Genomic DNA, 17,409 nt, shown 5'->3' on the forward strand with positions numbered 1-17,409 from the left:
TGTGGTCTGCACTCTTGTGGGAGGAGAGGGTAGATTCTGCCCTTCTGAGCTGAACTGTTTCTTTCTGAAATTGGTACGCCTTGTTTGCTGTAGCATAGACTAAATTCAGACCTGCTGAATCTAGCTTTGTTTGTATAACTTGAGCACTAATCCAGACCATCTTTTTTTTGGAGAAGGTTCCCCTGCACTCTAGTGGCAGGAGTGTGCAGTTAGAACTTGTCTGATTGAAGACTGCTGGAACGGGGCTCAATTATTAGCTTTTTATTGGTTAATTTGTTTAAATCAGTTTGCTCATTTGCTACTGTTAATTTTAGCACTCAAATCTGTTTCTCTGAGCTCAGCACTTGTTCAGAACTCGTTGTAAGCATGAAATAAGCTACAAATTACTACAGCACTCAACTTTCCTCACTTGTCTGAGGAAAACAGTTTTTAGTACTTAATAAATACCTATCCAGACATGTCTAAGGGTCAGCTCCCGGTGTTTTCTCCTGTCTAACTGATGCATCTGGGCATCTTGGGGCAATGCAGCAATTGCCACATGTACACAGACAACCCTCTCCTCCTACTACCAAACACTACAACCTGTGAGAGATGCACTTATATAGCCAAACTGGAAGCAAAGCTCTCTTCACTCAAGACTGGACTAGACAATCAAGAGGAGAAGGTAAACACTTGCACCACACCACACTCACCACATTGTCCCTCAAAACCTACACCACCAAAACACACACAGCAACACTAATAATAATAACAATAAACAGGACATGTTAGAGGGATAGACTCCTGTCCCAGAGACTTCCCATACTCTGGAATAAGTTACCCATCTATGTCACGTAAAGTTCTTCATTACCACTCTTCAAGAAAAAACTTGATGAGTGGATGGGTTATAGGAAATCCACCTCGGGGATCACTTCTGTGTCTCTGCTTGACACACAGGAAAATAACTTTCTTGGGTGGCGTAAGCCAGTGAATCTTGTGGGCTAGGCTTAAGTAGACCTATGAAAACACACACCTACATTTGTGCAGGCTGTCAATAAAAATCTGCTCAAGCAACAGAGACCTCCAAAGCAGAAACGCATGCAACCTCCACCCCCCAATACAACCCAAATGAGACACAGCCCACAAACTCAGTGTGCCACTCAACCACAGCCCATAAGGCATAACAACGTACCTAACATTCTAGTCAGAGGTGACTCTATAGTCAGGCACACTGATGTTCCACTCACCAGGCTAAACAAGGAGAAAGTTACTGTCAGCTGCCTGTCAGGTGCCAGGATCCACCACATAACACAAGCACTCAGGTCACTCCACAAATACAAATATGACTCTGTCATTGTCCATGTTGGTGTGAATGACTCGAGACGTACCTCCCTGGACTACATGAAAAGAGACATGGAGGAGCTCTCCGATCTTGTAGCCCAGGCAGGTATAACCCTAGCCCTGAGTAGCATCCTGCCATCAGCCAGAATGATACCACAGTACAAGGACAAAATGACTGACTTCAACAATTGGCTAAGCTTCTGGTGTCATTCTAAGGGGATCCAATATCGGTCTGCCTGGGATAACATGATCGACAGACCACGATGCTTTGCCAGAGATGGCCTGCACCTGTCGCCCTTGGGATTCCAGATACTGGCTAAGGCTCTTGCCATCCCTATAGTGCCTTTTTTAGGCAAGGTTCAAATGACAAATTCACCACCGTAACAGATGCAAGCAAGCAAAATCTGAGGGTAATGCTACTCAATGCTAGAAGCCTAAACCTCAAAATGCATTCACTCGAGGCACTCCTTAAAATGGAGTACACTGGCATCTGTGCAATGACAAAGACCTGGTTCAAGGCTCCAGAGAGCACACCTGCATTACTGGGCTATAATTCATACCACACCTTTCAACCACCTAACCTGGACCGAAGGTGAAGGCGTGTCCATATTCATTAAAGATAGCCACACCTCCAGGCTAGTTCTCAGCATAATGCATCTGAGATTATCCAAGTGCAACTAACTCTGGGCAAGACCGCAATCCAAATTGTAACTTGCTACAGATCCCCCACCATGCCCCAGGATTCCCACTTCTCATTTCTTAATACAGTGGAAAATATTACGGTACAACCCAACACCCTAATAATGGGCAATTTCAACTACCCCACCATTAACTGGGAAAACTACTCATGTACCAACTCTTTTGCTCAATATTTTCTGGAATTCATAAATTCCAATGTCTTGGATCAACTTATCCACACCCCCACCAGGGGCAGCAATATCCTAGACCTGGTCATTACCAACATGGGTGACCAGTGTTCCACACCAAAGGTCAATTCCTCATTGGTCAGATCTGACCACAAGCTAATCAGCCTAGACATTCACATCTAGCCCCCACCCCCTAGTAGGGAAACCACTGTAAAAAATTTCTCCAAAGCTAACTTCACGCTTCTTAAGACAGAAGTGGCAAACTTCACGACACCCATGCAGACAGACAACAGAGGTACGACTGCTGAATCCTACACAAATGCACTTTATAAGCACTTACACGAGTACATGGATCGTGCTATCCCTAACAGAACCAAAATAATATCCTCCATAAAAGAGAAGTCAATCTGGTGATCCCCTGCCATAAACAAACTCTACAAGAGAAGAAAGAAACTGCTGCAAAAAAAGAGTAAAATCCCATGACTGGAAGAACACCCTGGTCAGCCTCAGTAAGAAGCTGAGATCCCTCATAAAATCCTCCAAAGCTAGTTATGAAAACAAAATTGCCACTGATTCTAAAGACAACCACAAAGCATTCTATAGCTATGTCAAGAATCTCAATGGCAACACTCAGATCTGCTCTGAGTTACAGCACAATGGCACTAAATATACAGAACCAAGTGATATTGCCAACATCCTGGCAGATAGGTTCAGTGCTAACTTTACCCCCCTCACCCCCTAAAGGGCCCATCTCTATACCGAAAGAATGCAAAGTACCTGTAATCACGACTGCACAGGTAAAAGCCACACTCTCCAAAGCCAAGAACACAGCATCCATGGGACCTGACAACATTCCAGGCTGCGTTCTACATGAACTACAGAATGAACCGGCACCCCACCTAAGCACCATGTTCAATCATAGCCTCACCTCAGTGTCTGTGCCCACTGAATGGCGCACAGCAACGGTTATCCCACTCCACAAAGGGGGAGCCACCACAGATCCCAGGAACTACCGCCCCATTAGCCTAATGAGCCTGGTCTGTAAGGCCATGGAATGCATCATCATGGAACTTATAAACAAAGACATTGGTAATCTCCAAACTCTGGTCTCCACCCAGTTCAGGTTTGTAAAAGGCATATCATGTCTTCTAAACCTGATTGACTTCTTTGAAGCAGTCACCAAAGCCGTAGACGAGAGTAAGGTGGTTCACACAGCCTATCTAGATCTCGTCAAGGCTTTTGACGCCATCCCCCACTCTGGAATAATAGATAGACTCACTAAACTAGGTATAAATCCCCATGTCACATGATGGATTGCCAACTGGCTCACTGACAGAAGCCACACTGTGAAAGTAGCATACTCCAAATCTGACTTCAGACTAGTGACAAGTGGAGTACCACAGGATTCAGTCCTGGGTCCCCACCTGTTTGGTATTTACCTTTCTGAAATACAGGCCAACACAGAAGGTCTTTGGCTAACGAAGTTTGCAGATGACTGCAAACTAAGAGCCATAACTGAAACGCCTACAAATGTGGACATCCTACAAAAGGGCCTCACTGAGACAGATGCCTGGTGTCAAAGCCATGGCCTCAAGCTCAATGCCAAAAAGTGCATTGTCATGCCCTTTGGTAAAAACTCTGTACCCATGAGCTACCACATAGGTGGTAGTCTACTTAACACTGAAAGTGTGATAAGAGACCTTAGGACACAGGTGGACAGTAGTCTCTCCTTTGATACTTACATCTCCACAGTAGTCAGAAAATCCTTCTACATGGCACACCTCATCACAAAAGGTTTCTCATCCAGGAAAAAAAGAGGTCATCATTCCCCTCTACTTGTCACTCATTAGACCCATTATAGAGTACAACACCCCTTTTGGTATGTACCTCACAAGACATCTACAATAACTGGAAAGGCCACCGAAATACCTCACAAAGAGGATTACCAGCCTCAAACAGATGCCCTACGCAAACCATCTCAAAAAACTCCAACTTTACTCCATCGCATATCGTCTACTCAGAGACGATCAATGCTTAACATACAAAGCTATGTCAAACCCAGAGCTGTGGACATGCTCCACATAAAGAAATACAATTCCTCCAAGCTACACACTCTAGGGACCTAAACGTTGTCACCACAACAAACAGAACATGCTGGAGGGGATAGATTCCTGTCCCAGAGACTTCCTATACTCTGGAACAAAAATACAGTTGTGTACCTACCATAAATGTAGATGTTCGAGTGTATTCACTGTTGCAGTCATTACTCTTGGGTTATCCTGCTGGCAGGCTACCCGCAGTCGGCCTGAATTCGAAAGTCTTGTTCCGGCGTCGGCTGCTGTCACCTCTTCCCTGACGTCAGTGCGCCAGGGGTATAAAAGATGCAGCCAACGCCATTTTCTTCAGTTTTTCTTGCCTCAGATGTCAGGTGCCCCCAAAAAGGTGGGCTAAATATATTATGCAAATAAACATACATTTAGTAAAGAAACATTTCCTTCATCTACAAGCAAATACACCACATAGGTTATATAGAATAGAGAAGTACAGATAAACCCCAGCAAAAGAAAGGGGGACGGAGGGAGGGTAACCTGGACTGCAACAGTGAATACACTCGAACATCTACATTTATGGTAGGTACACAACTGTACTATGTTCATCGTGTTTCACTGTTGCAGTCATTACTCTTGGGTTGAATCCCAAAGCTGAGGATGGGTGGCTGAAATAAATAGGAACTAAATAGGATTAGGAGAGGCTATGAGGCCCTGCAGCACTGCAGTGGCAAAGCCTGCTCTGGATTTAGAGTAAAGAGGTAAGTGGTAGTGCTTTGTAAAAGTGTGCACTGAACTCCAAGTTGCAGCCTCTAAGATGTCTTTGGTTGGTACTCCTCTGAGGAAGGCTGCTGAAGTGGCTGCTGCTCTGGTAGAATGAGGCCTAATGCCCTTAGGCACTGACTTGCCATGCTGAGAATAGCAGAAACAGATGCAATGACCTATCCATTTAGAAATAGTCTGTTTTGAGATAGCCTTTCCTTGTGATCCTGCAGCATATGACACTAAAAGTTGCTCAGTCTTTCTGAAAGATTTAGTTCTGTCCAAGTAGAAGCGTAGCTGCCTGTGTACGTCCAAAGAATGCAGAATTTTCTCACCCTTGTTCTGTGGGTTTGGATAAAAGGTAGGCAAGTGAATGGTTTGGTTGAGGGCCACACTGGACACCACCTTAGGCATAAATGTTGGGTTTGTCCTCAGAGAAACCCTGTCTAGATGAAAAATGATAAAAGGTTCCACAGCCATGAGTGCTTGTAACTCCGAGACTCGTCTTGCAGAGGTTATTGCTAGGAGCAGAGCTGTTTTCCAGGATAAGGATTTTATATCAGCTGTTGAGGCTGGCTCAAAGGGAGGCAGGAGTTTTTCCAAGACATAATTGAGGTCCCATGCCGGAATTGGTGCTCTCCTTGGAGGCCTGATGTTTTTGGCCCCTCTGAGGTACTGCCTTATTAAAGGATGAGAAAAGATAGGTGGTTCCGTATTGTAATGGGCTGAAATGGCAGAGGCATGAATCTTAATTGATGAAAAGGAAAGGCCTTTGTCCAGCATCTCAGTTAGGTATTCTAAAATCTGAGGAATATTTGGTACATACATGTCAATGCCTTGTTCCTGGTTCCAAGCAAAGAATCTCTTCCATTTTTCTGCATAATATTTTCTGGTTCTGGGCCTCCTGGCCTCCAAGATAATATCCATAACAGCTTTTGAAAGAGGAGTGTTCTGAATGGCAACATTATCCACCATGCTGCCAGATTTAAGGTCCAGAGTTGACAGTGCAGGATCTGATTGTTTTGTTGGGTCAGCAAGTGAGAAGTTTGAGGCAGTATCCATGCTGGACCTTGAGACAAGCTCTTTAGGATTGGGTACCAGTGCTGGCGTGGCCAGTCTGGTGCAATCAGTATCATTTTTGGCTTCTCTTGTCTGACCTTTAGGAGTATCTTGGGAAGGAGAGGCAGTGGAGGAAAGGCATATACTGTTAAGTTTTTCCAGCTGAAGGATAGGGCGTCCACTCTCCATGCTTGTTTGTGATAAATCCTTGTGTAAAATCTCTGTAATTGGCAGTTGTGAGGGGAGGCAAATAGATCTATGTCTGGGCATCCCCATTTCCTTGTTATCATGCTGAAGACTTGTGGATCCAGTTTCCACTCGTGGGAATCCATGAGGTTTCTGCTTAGTTCGTCTGACAGAGTATTTGTTTTTCCTGGCAGGAATTGTGCTTGCAGGTGAACTTGGTAAGTCAATGCTGTGTCCCACAAGGTCATTGCTTGTCTGCAGAGGGGGTAGGAATGTGTGCCTCCCTGCTTGTTTATGTATCACATGACCGTAGTATTGTCCGTCTTTATCAGTAGCTGTCCTGGATGAAGTAGATCATTGAAAGCTGTCAGGGCATTCTGAACAGCTAGCATCTCTTTTTTATTGATATGAAGATGCATCTGGCTTGCAGGCTATGTGCCCTGAATACATTTTCCTGTCATATGGGCCCCCCAGGCATAATCTGATGCATCCGTTGTCAGTGTCTGTCTGGCTGTGGGTAAAGTGAATGGCAGACCCTTGTTGTGGTGACAGGCCTGTGCCCACCATTGAAACTCCTGTTGCAGGCAGGGAATAAGGGTAATTACTGTCTCCAGGCTGTGGCAATGCTGAGTCCAAACACTTTTTAGATACCATTGTAGTTTCCTCATATGCAGTCTGGCATATGGAATTAGTAGAATGCAGGATGCCATGAAGCCAAGGCCTGCAGGATTTTCCTTGCAGATAACTGGGTCTTTGTTGCCAACTTTTTCAAGTAAGAAGTCAGTTGCCTTTGTTTGTCTGGTGTGAGATAAGCCATCTGGGCAGTTGTATTTAAGCTTGCACCCAGGAATATGATCTCTTGAGAGGGTACTAGTTTTGATTTATTTTCGTTTACTGTGTACCCTAGGCAAATTAGAAATCTTTTTACAAACGCCAGATGCTTTAGAAGAATGTCTTTGTTCTCTGCTTGAATAAGGCAGTCGTCCAAGTAGGGATATATCTGAATTCCTTTTTGTCTGCAAAACGCTGTTACTGGTGCCAGGTATTTTGTGAAGACCCTGGGCGCAGTAGATAAGCCAAAGGGCAGTGCAGAGAATTGGTAGTGCAGTGAGCCAGCTATGAATCTGAGGTATCTTCTGCAAGGCTGTCTGATTGGGACATGCAGGTATGCCTCTTTTAGGTCCAAAGTTACAAGCCAAGCCTTCTTGCCCAGCATGGGCAGTAGCTGCTGGAGAGTCAACATCTTGAATTTTGGAACCTCCAGAAACGTGTTTAGTATAGACAGGTCCAGTATTGGTCTCTAGGTTTTGTCCTTTCTGGGCACCAAGAAAAGTCTTGAGTAAAATGCCCCTGCTCTTGTTGTGGTACTTGTTGAATGGCCCTCATGTCCATAAGGGCTGTAATTTGCTTTTGTGGCAGGTCTGGCATACCTTTTGCCCTTGGTAGGGTGTGAAAATGGAACCTGTAGCCCTGGGACACTATGTTCAAGACCCATTTGTCTTGGGTAATCATTTGTCAATTTGGTAAAAAAAGTGCTAGTTTTCCCCCTAAGGGGGCTGCCAAAAGAAAAGTGCTTGGATCTGGCAGAGGAAAGTCATTGGGACTGTTTCCTGTAAGGTTGTGATTTGTCTTCTCCGCTTTTGGAGGTAGGAGCACCCCATTGTTTAGGCCTGTATGAGCCTTGGGGTTGAGATCTGCCTCTGGGACGTCTGTATTTGCCTCTTTGTGGCCTGTCTGACACTGGAAAGGACCAATTTTTGGAAGGCAAGTTCCTGCTAAATCTGGGTGGCTGTACCTGTAAAAAAAACCTCAACTGTCTGCATGGATTTCGCTTTATCCTCCATTTTCTTCAACACCTCTTCTGCTTTAGCACCAAACAAAGTATCATGCTGTAATGGAGCATCTAATAATTTTGCTTTAACATGATCTGGTAGATTCTGTTCCTTTAACCAAGCATGCCTTCTAATAACAGAACCTGTAACAGCGGCCCTGCAAGAGGCCTCCAGTGAATCATAACCACATTGCAAAGTATGCTTTCCCACTTGTTCAGCTGCATGCAATAAATCCTGCAATTCCTTGTTCTCTGAACATTCAGTATTTGTCAACATTTTCTGTTTAAGCAGTGACATTAAGTATTGCTGATATTTAAGCATATGAAACTGACAATTTAAAGCCTTTACAGCCAAGGTAGCAGAAGTGTAAACCTTTTCCCCCCATCTGTCCAGTGCCCTAGAATCCCTATCAGAGGGGACAGGGTTTATTGCAGTGGAAGCTTTGACCCCTTTGGGACCCTGAGATATAGTTTCTGGGTCAGCAGCGGGGTTTTTATATAGGAATTTATGAGAATCTGGGACCCTGTAGTATCTGTCAGGCTTAGCAGGTGCAGGAGGTAAAGAGTCAGGGGACAGGCCGGACTTTGAAAATACATCTACAATGTCTAGAACAGGAGGAATAGCAAGGGGTCTGTGCTGAGGTAATAGCAGAAAGTCTCTGAGCCTTTTCTTAGATTCTGAGTAATCTTGGCTCTCCCAGTGAAAATGCTCCCTCATGGTATGCAATGTTTCCCCAAAAGAATAATCCTCAGGAGAAGAGGCTGAAGGAATAGATTCTTCAGCATCAGAATCCTCATAGGGAGGAATAGAATAATCCTGTTCAGAAGAGGAATCAGAGGAAATAGAAACCTGATCAGAAGAATCATATTCTGTCTCTTGCCAAGGCCTCTTATTAGGAGGGGGATGGGAACTCCTGATCAAAGTAATTAGGTCTTAGGCCATTTGAAGCATTTGTTTTTTAGGCATGGAAGTCTGAGTAGGAGAATGCTGTACTTGTTTCTTTGTCTTTAGAGCTGCTTTAGTCTTTGTCTTTGAAGCTGAAGATGGTTTAACATATAACTGTGTAGGTCTGAAGACACCCTTAAAAGTCGATGCCTGCTCAGCGGCTCCAGACCCATCTGAGGGAATGATTTCTGAGTGTCCAATACCTTGAGTATCCAGAGGCCCAGTCGACTCCACGTGGGAGTCGGAAGCGGCCTGTGGCTCTGAGGTAGTGGGTGCCAGGGGCTGCGAAAGCGCCTCACTGAGAACCAGCGACTGGCCTAACGGAGGCCTCGTTGTTGGTTTTGGACCTCGGATGCCTATCTTTTTCCTTGTCCTTGCATTTTTTGTAAGCTCTGGTCATTGGCTGTTCCGGCGGCATTACATAATTAAACCTTCGGCCAAAGTAATGAAATGCAAAATCGAACTGACACTTAATAGTGCGTTGGTTAAATCTAGCACAAAACCGACAACTAGCAACGTTGTGATCAGGGCCTAGGCAAGGAATACAGTAAGACTGAAAATCCTTATGAGGTATTTGCTTCCCACAAGAAATACAATTGTTAACTTTTTCTGACATCGGTCTGGAGCAAGTAAAAAGTTTCCCCAACGGGGTACTTAGCTTTAATGAAGACTTCGGTTCTGAAATTCGGATTTGAAAATCTCAGGAGTCAGCCGACCGGCACTTGCGAGCTGCTTTTGCTTCGGGCACCGCATGGCAAGAAAGACTGAAGAAAATGGTGTCGGCTGCATCTTTTATACCCCTGGCGCACTGACATCAGGGAAGAGGCGACAGCAACCGACGCCGGACCAGGACTTTGGAATTCAGGCCGACTGCGGGTAGCCTGCCAGCAGGATAACCCAAGAGTAATGTCTGCAACACTGAAACATGATGAACATCTACCTATTTATATTAAACAAAGTTCCTCATTAATACCCTTCAAGAAAAATCTTGATGATTGGATGGGAAATAGGAAATTCACCCCGGGGATCACCTCTGCAGCTCTGCTCAACAGGGGCACAGGAAAATAATTTTCTTGGGTGGCGAAAGCCCGGGAACCTTGTTGGCTAGGCTTGTATAGGCCCTAGGGCCGATAGCCTAGTACCTACCTATGAATAAGGCAAGACAGAGGGGTAGGCAGCAGGATGCTATCTAACGTAAACAAGACACTATATATTTTGGAAATATGCAGTGGCATTAAGGACCAAGATGGACTGGGAGAGGTTACAAGATAGTGAGTTAAATCAGATGACATATGAGTGTTTTGTATTGTTACAAAAATTACAATAAGGTCCAGAAAATAGAGGACTTTTGCCTGAAGTGCCAACATAAGCATGTCTGCATTTCAGACAGACTAGCAAAAATTTGAGTAGTTGATCAAAAATTTTGCCTATGTATGGTGTAGGTTAGAGGTGACTGGTTACATACTTTTTCAGGTCCTGTGAGAATATACTCAACTTTAAAAGTGAGCTGCAATAAGTAATAAAACTTGTTTTCCCTGGCAATATTGAAGAAGGGTAGACCCCACACAGCATAGCAGAGTATTTGCTTGCTGTGGTCTACAGTATTATTAGCCAACAAACCATCACTAAGAGATGAATAACCAAGATGCGTCATGAACCCAAAATCTGACAATGCTGGTAAATGACCTTAGGGAAGAGGAGGAGCAAATAGCTCAGCAAAGGAGAAGGAGCAGCGTTATCATGCCTGCAATACCTGGATCAATCATTATAGCTAAAATCAGAAAAGTAAAATGACGGGAAAGTAAAAGTAGCTGCTGGCTGCGTATGAGGCAGAACAAATGCTAAAGAACTTTACATGATGGCATTACTACTATACGACAAAATACACTATATGGAAATGAGTGATATACTTACTAACAGAAATATCGGACTTGATTTAAATATTTAAATTATTTAGTGAGTGAATTACATGTTGAAATTTGAAGGCTGCACTACAGTTTGATTGCATTTTTTGTTTTTACTGAAATTCGTTATTCTCAAAATGATGACGGCTCCAAATGTAAAGTGATTTTATGAGGCTATCACAGATTAAATATCATCAGTTGATTAAGTTATCTGTTTTAATTAGTAAGAATAGTAACATGACAGAATGCAAAAATACCTACAGGATCCGGAAACACTTAGCATTAAATACACAAGTACAGAGATTTCTGCACTTTGTCAATACAAATGCCCTGGAACAATTGGTTAGTGTACCTACTAGGGGTATAACATCACTGATTATGTCCTTACTAATAATGGGGCATTTTGCATGATCCCTTGCATAAAGCAGTCTTCTTCAAAATAAAACTAACTAGAACCCCTTCCCACCCAAGGTACCTTTATACATTTCTCAAAGACAAACTACTCCTAATTGTTAGATTGGCAAGCTTCAAATCCCCACTGAACCATAACATCAATAAGCTTCGCAATAAAAGGAAGAGAATTTTGACCAAAAGGAAGAAGGGTAACTCTGACAATGATAGAGACCTCGTCACTGAAATAAACAAACAAACTCAGATGCTTAATAAAATCTACCAAAGCCAAGTTTAAGGCTAGAACAGCTGACAATCAAAACGCCATTTTTAGTTACATTGTAAGCACAACATAGCAATACACTTAGCTGACTGTGAACAACGCTACCTACACTGATGCTGCTAAAATAGCTAACGTGCTGGCTGATAAATTCAGCTCAAATTATTCAGATCAAATTTTACTCCTCTCTCCCTTCACAGAAAATATACCAGAAACAGATTTACTTCCAGCTATCACCCAAGACCAAGTCCTGAAAGTGTGGTCAAAAACTAAAAATAATGCATTGATGGGTCCTGTCAATATCCCTGGATGTACATTAAATAGCATAAAGCACAATTTAGCCACACCCCTAGTAACACTGTTAAACATCAGCCTCCGTACAGGTTTTGTACCAAGTGAACAGATAGCTACAGTCATTTTCCTGCATAAGGGAGGACCTTCCACAGAGCCATAAATCTGACCAGCCTCTTATGCAAAGACTTATCATGGCACTACTCATGAAGGACATGGGGAACTTCCAAACACTGGACCTGTCTCACTTTGGATTCTTCAAGAAGAGGTCATGCTTAATGAACCTAGTGGACTTCTCTGAAAAGGTCACACAAGCAATGGAAGAAGGTAAAAGAGTACACAGCATATACCTGGACCTGACCAAGGCTCCGACACAATCTCCCTCCTGGACAAAGAAGAAAGAAATTAATAAATTGGGAATAAATCTATATATCACATGCTGAACTGACAAATGGCTGACCAATAGGATGCAGGAGATCAAAATACAAGAAGCTACCTCCAGAAACAAGCCAGTCACCAGTGAAGCCCCTCAGGGTTTGGTGCTGAGACCTCTCCTGTTTGGCATCAATATCTCTGAGTTAAAGCCAGTACATAAGGACTCTGGCTTACTATGTTTACAGATGACTGCAAGCAAGGAGCAGACACTAAATCTCCAGATGATTTAGTCATCCTAAAGGAAGGCTTGCATTACACAAATACCTAAAGCCAAAATCATGGAGTGAAACTAAATGCCAAAAATATGCATTACCGTAATGTTTGGAAAGTCAAAAAAATGCATTACTGTAATCTTTGGAAGTTGCCTACCTTGGTAAACTACTCCCAGTACTCTCCTGACAGCTGACCTAGTTGTTTAGGATTTGGGAACTTGTGCGGACAGTGATCTAACCTTCGACCAACATGCGTCCGTTGTCATAATAAAGTCCTTCTATATTACATGACTTATAAATAAAAGGATTGCGACTACATCTAGACATGTTACAGCCCCCATTTACTCAGTCCTCATTAGGCTTGAGTATAATGTCTCATTTGGCATGTATCTTTCCAGACCACTCAACAACTGAATGCCACAGAGATAACTTAGTTAAAGGATACAAGGCCTAAAAAATATGTCGTACATGGACTACCTCAATGTCCTGTCACTGCTCTTGGTATCCGACAAAATGCTAAGAACTGACCTGTTTCTGGCATACAAGGCATCCTCCAACTCAATACTGTTGGACTTTACTGCATATCAGCAAGTCAAACGGGATCAGAAACACTCAGGCAGTCATTACAGCAGGTCTAGGCCTCAAACTTTATCTTTCAGAGTTGAGATGTCAGGGGTGGAAGGATCCACCATCTTTTTTTTTTTTTTGATGAGGCACTTAAGGCACTGGGTTTCCCAGTAGGAACAGAGAGACAAACACTGCATTTTTAAGATCTTTGGAACAAAGGACTGACAGGTTGTGCAATTTGTATAGTCGTGCTCTGCAGTTAAACAGAAAAGGCACTGTGAGTGGAGATTTTTATAGGTTCATAGGTGTGTACTAGGCCAACGGCCCTGGAGCCTTTACAAGCCTAGCCCATAGAAGTGCCCTGGCATCATGCCGCCGTTAGTTCCCAGTGCCTCTATCAAGTAGAGCCACTGGAATGATCCCCGGGGTGAACTTTCTATTTCCCATCCACTCATCAAGATTTCTCTTGAAAAAGGCCAGTGAGGTGCTCTGCTTGACATGTATGGGAAGTCTATTCCAGAGCATGGGCAGTCTCTGGGGTATGAACCTGTCCCTCCAGCATGTTCTGTTGATTGTGGTAGTGAGGTTGAGGTCCCTGGAGCGTGTGGTGCAGAGGGATTGGGATTTCTTTAGGTGTAACATTTCTAACAGGGCTGGGTCAGACATGGCTTTGCAAGTCAAGCAGAGATCACCTCTTAATAGACGATTATGAGACAGAGAAAAGCTGGAGTTTTTTGAGTCTTTCTATGTAGGGCATGTGTTTAAGGCCTAGGATCCTCTTCGTGAGGTACTTTTGTGGCCTTTCCAGCTGTTGCAGGTGTTTAGTGAGGTACATGCCAAATGGGGCATTATACTCGATGATTGGTCTAATGAGGGAAGAGTAGAGAGATGATGACCTCTTTCTTCCTGGATGCAAAACCCTTCGTAATGAGATGTGCCACACAGAAGGACTTTCTGACCACAGTGGCAATGTGGTGGTCGAAGGAGAGGTTGCTGTCAACCTGTGTCCCTAGATCTCTTATAACTTCTTCAGAGTTTAGTGGGCTCCCATCAATGTGGTAATTAGTGGGAACTAAGTTTTTCCCAAAGGGAATGATGATGCATTTTTTGGCATTAAGCTTAAGGACATGGTTTCGGCACCAGTCGTTGGTCTCAGTGAGGCCTTTCTGTAGGATGTCTACATCACTTGGGGAGTTAATAATGGCTCCCAACTTTCAGCTAGAGTCCCTCCGTGTTGGCTTGGACTTATGAGAAGTAGATGCCAAATAGAAGAGGACCCAAGACTGATCCCTGTGGGATTCCACTCGTGACTGGTCGGCAGTCTGACTTGGAGTCAGCTAGTGTGTTCTGTGAGCCAATATGCAACCCACCTTGTGATATAGGGGTTGCTTCCTAGTTTAGTCAGTCTGTCAATAATTCCTGAGTGGGGAATGGTATCAAAGGCCTTGGCCAGATCGAGGTAGGCTGTATAAACTTGCCTTGCCCTCATCCACAGCTCTGGTGACTGACTCTTGTAGGGAATATGCCTACAGCAAACACACTTGCCCCTGCTAGCCGACATCCAATAGAGGAAAACAACAAGAATGCAGCTGAGGAAAAACAAGGAATGAGCGAAAGCCAACGGTACCAATGACCACGAGCAGAACAATTCAAGAAGTTAATTAAGCACCAAAAGGGAAAACTGGCTACGCTTAAAATGGCCCACAAGGGCAGTTAGTCTAGTACTTATGAACCAATAAATGTACTGTAAAACTGCTACCTTGCAGAAAAAAAAGTATAACTGCAGCATTATTGCCATCATAAAATATCACCAAACAGTAATTCAGTTCATATCTTTCTGTACAGCGCTCCATAAATTCTTTTTACCCACATGAACATACCTAATTATAGCATTCAGCTGAAAGGCAGGTGCTCTAGAAATCAGTAATGTATGATGTGACTGTGAGAAACCCTCAATTCATACCATGGTCACTGGTCTTAAAATACAGTGTATAGTGGTGTAAATGAAAAGAACAAAGGTATGGTTCAAGCACCGCAACATGCAGTGATACATTATACACAAGGAAGTTGGTACATTCTTAAAAATTATTATTTTTTTATAGGTAATACAAGACTACAACAGAAGATACTGAATGAAAAAGAATGTAAAGCATTTCAAATGAAAATAACAGTCTAGCCGCATTCTATCAAAGAAATGCACACATGGAAGGAGCCAATCTGACAACAGTAACGGAAATGGAAACAAGAAGACATGGTGTACGTAGGTGCAGCTATTCAGCATTTTCATTTTTAAGTAAGGCAAATACAACAAGGAAGGCACCATAGGTCTTTTAGGACTTCAGTGATTTGTTGTTAACATTTCACATCTGAGAAAACATGCAGTTTAGTTCAAGAAGTGGCTCAAACGCACAATGCATCATGCCACAGAATTAATACTGCTAACATACAAATTATGTGCCAACTGCATGCTGCCCAGAGACAGACCTTAAAGGATCTGAAACCTCAGAAGCTGGAGGTGCATGCTTCAGCAGCCAATCTGACCAAGGCACTGTTTCCAGAGGCAAGCAATCAGTGCACAAAAAGCTATAAAACACAGTACTGCTACGCTGCAGTACGCCTGGCCATGGGCCTGTTACCAGTAATCAGAGGTGAAGATCTGTTTGTACTGCTACGATGCAGTACGTCTGGCCATGGGCCTGTTACCAGTAATCAGAGGTGAAGATCTGTTTGTACTGCTACGATGCAGTAAGTCTGGCCATGGGCCTGTTACCAGTAATCAGAGGTGAAGATATGTTTGTACTGCCATGCTGCAATACATCTGGCCGTGGGCCTGTTACCAGTAATCAGAAGTGAAGATATGTTTGTACTGCTACGATGCAGTACGTCTGGTCATGGGCCTGTTACCAGTAATCAGAGGTGAAGATCTGTTTGTACTGCTACGATGCAGTACGTCTGGTCGTGGGCCTGTTACCAGTAATCAGAGGTGAAGATCTGTTTGTACTGCTACGATGCAGTACGTCTGGCCATGGGCCTGTTACCAGTAATCAGAGGTGAAGATCTGTTTGTACTGCTACGCTGCAGCACGCCTGGCCATGGGCCTGTTACCAGTAATCAGAGGTGAAGATCTGTTTGTACTGCTATGATGCAGTACGTCTGGCCATGGGCCTGTTACCAGTAATCAGAGGTGAAGATCTGTTTGTACTGCTACGCTGCAGTACGCCTGGCCATGGGCCTGTTACCAGTAATCAGAGTTGAAGATCTGTTTGTACTGCTACGCTGCAGTACGTCTGGCCATGGGCCTGTTACCAGTAATCAGAGGTGAAGATCTGTTTGTACTGCTACGCTGCAGTACGCCTGGCCATGGGCCTGTTACCAGTAATCAGAGGTGAAGATCTGTTTGTACTGCTACGATGCAGTAAGTCTGGCCATGGGCCTGTTACCAGTAATCAGAGGTGAAGATCTGTTTGTACTGCTACGATGCAGTACGCCTGGCCATGGGCCTGTTACCAGTAATCAGAGGTGAAGATCTGTTTGTACTGCTACGCTGCAGTACGTCTGGTCATGGGCCTGTTACCAGTAATCAGAGGTGAAGATCTGTTTGTACTGCTACGCTGCAGTACGCCTGGCCATGGGCCTGTTACCAGTAATCAGAGGTGAAGATCTGTTTGTACTGCTACGCTGCAGTACGTCTGGCCATGGGCCTGTTACTAGTAATCAGAGGTGAAGATCTGTTTGTACTGCTACGATGCAGTAAGTCTGGCCATGGGCCTGTTACCAGTAATCAGAGGTGAAGATCTGTTTGTACTGCTACGCTGCAGTACGTCTGGACATCGGCCTGTTACTAGTAATCAGAGGTGAAGATCTGTTTGTACTGCTACGATGCAGTAAGTCTGGCCATGGGCCTGTTACCAGTAATCAGAGGTGAAGATCTGTTTGTACTGCTACGCTGCAATACGTCTGGTCATGGGCCTGTTATCAGTAATCAGAGGTGAAGATCTGTTTGTACTGCTACGCTGCAGTACATCTGGCCATGGGCCTGTTACCAGTAATCAGAGGTGAAGATCTGTTTGTACTGCTACGATGCAGTACGTCTGGTCATGGGCCTGTTACCAGTAATCAGAGGTGAAGATCTGTTTGTACTGCTACGATGCAGTAAGTCTGGCCATGGGCCTGTTACCAGTAATCAGAGGTGAAGATCTGTTTGTACTGCTACGATGCAGTAAGTCTGGCCATGGGCCTGTTACCAGTAATCAGAAGTGAAGATCTGTTTGTACTGCTACGCTGCAGTACGTCTGGCCATGGGCCTGTTACC

At 44.0% G+C, this 17,409-nt stretch overlaps 1 protein-coding gene across 2 annotated transcripts in view; it reads right to left on the minus strand.

Moving 5' to 3' along the window:
• Window positions 1-17,409, minus strand: part of LOC122791001 (hamartin-like) — a 1,885,581-nt gene that overhangs the window by 240,681 nt on the left and 1,627,491 nt on the right. The gene's annotated exons all lie outside the window — the stretch shown is intronic.

Source organism: Protopterus annectens, chromosome 16.part0, assembly GCF_019279795.1.
Source record: "Protopterus annectens isolate FY-2018-M chromosome 16.part0, PAN1.0, whole genome shotgun sequence".
In the NCBI taxonomy this organism is placed as follows: Eukaryota; Metazoa; Chordata; order Ceratodontiformes; family Protopteridae; genus Protopterus; species Protopterus annectens.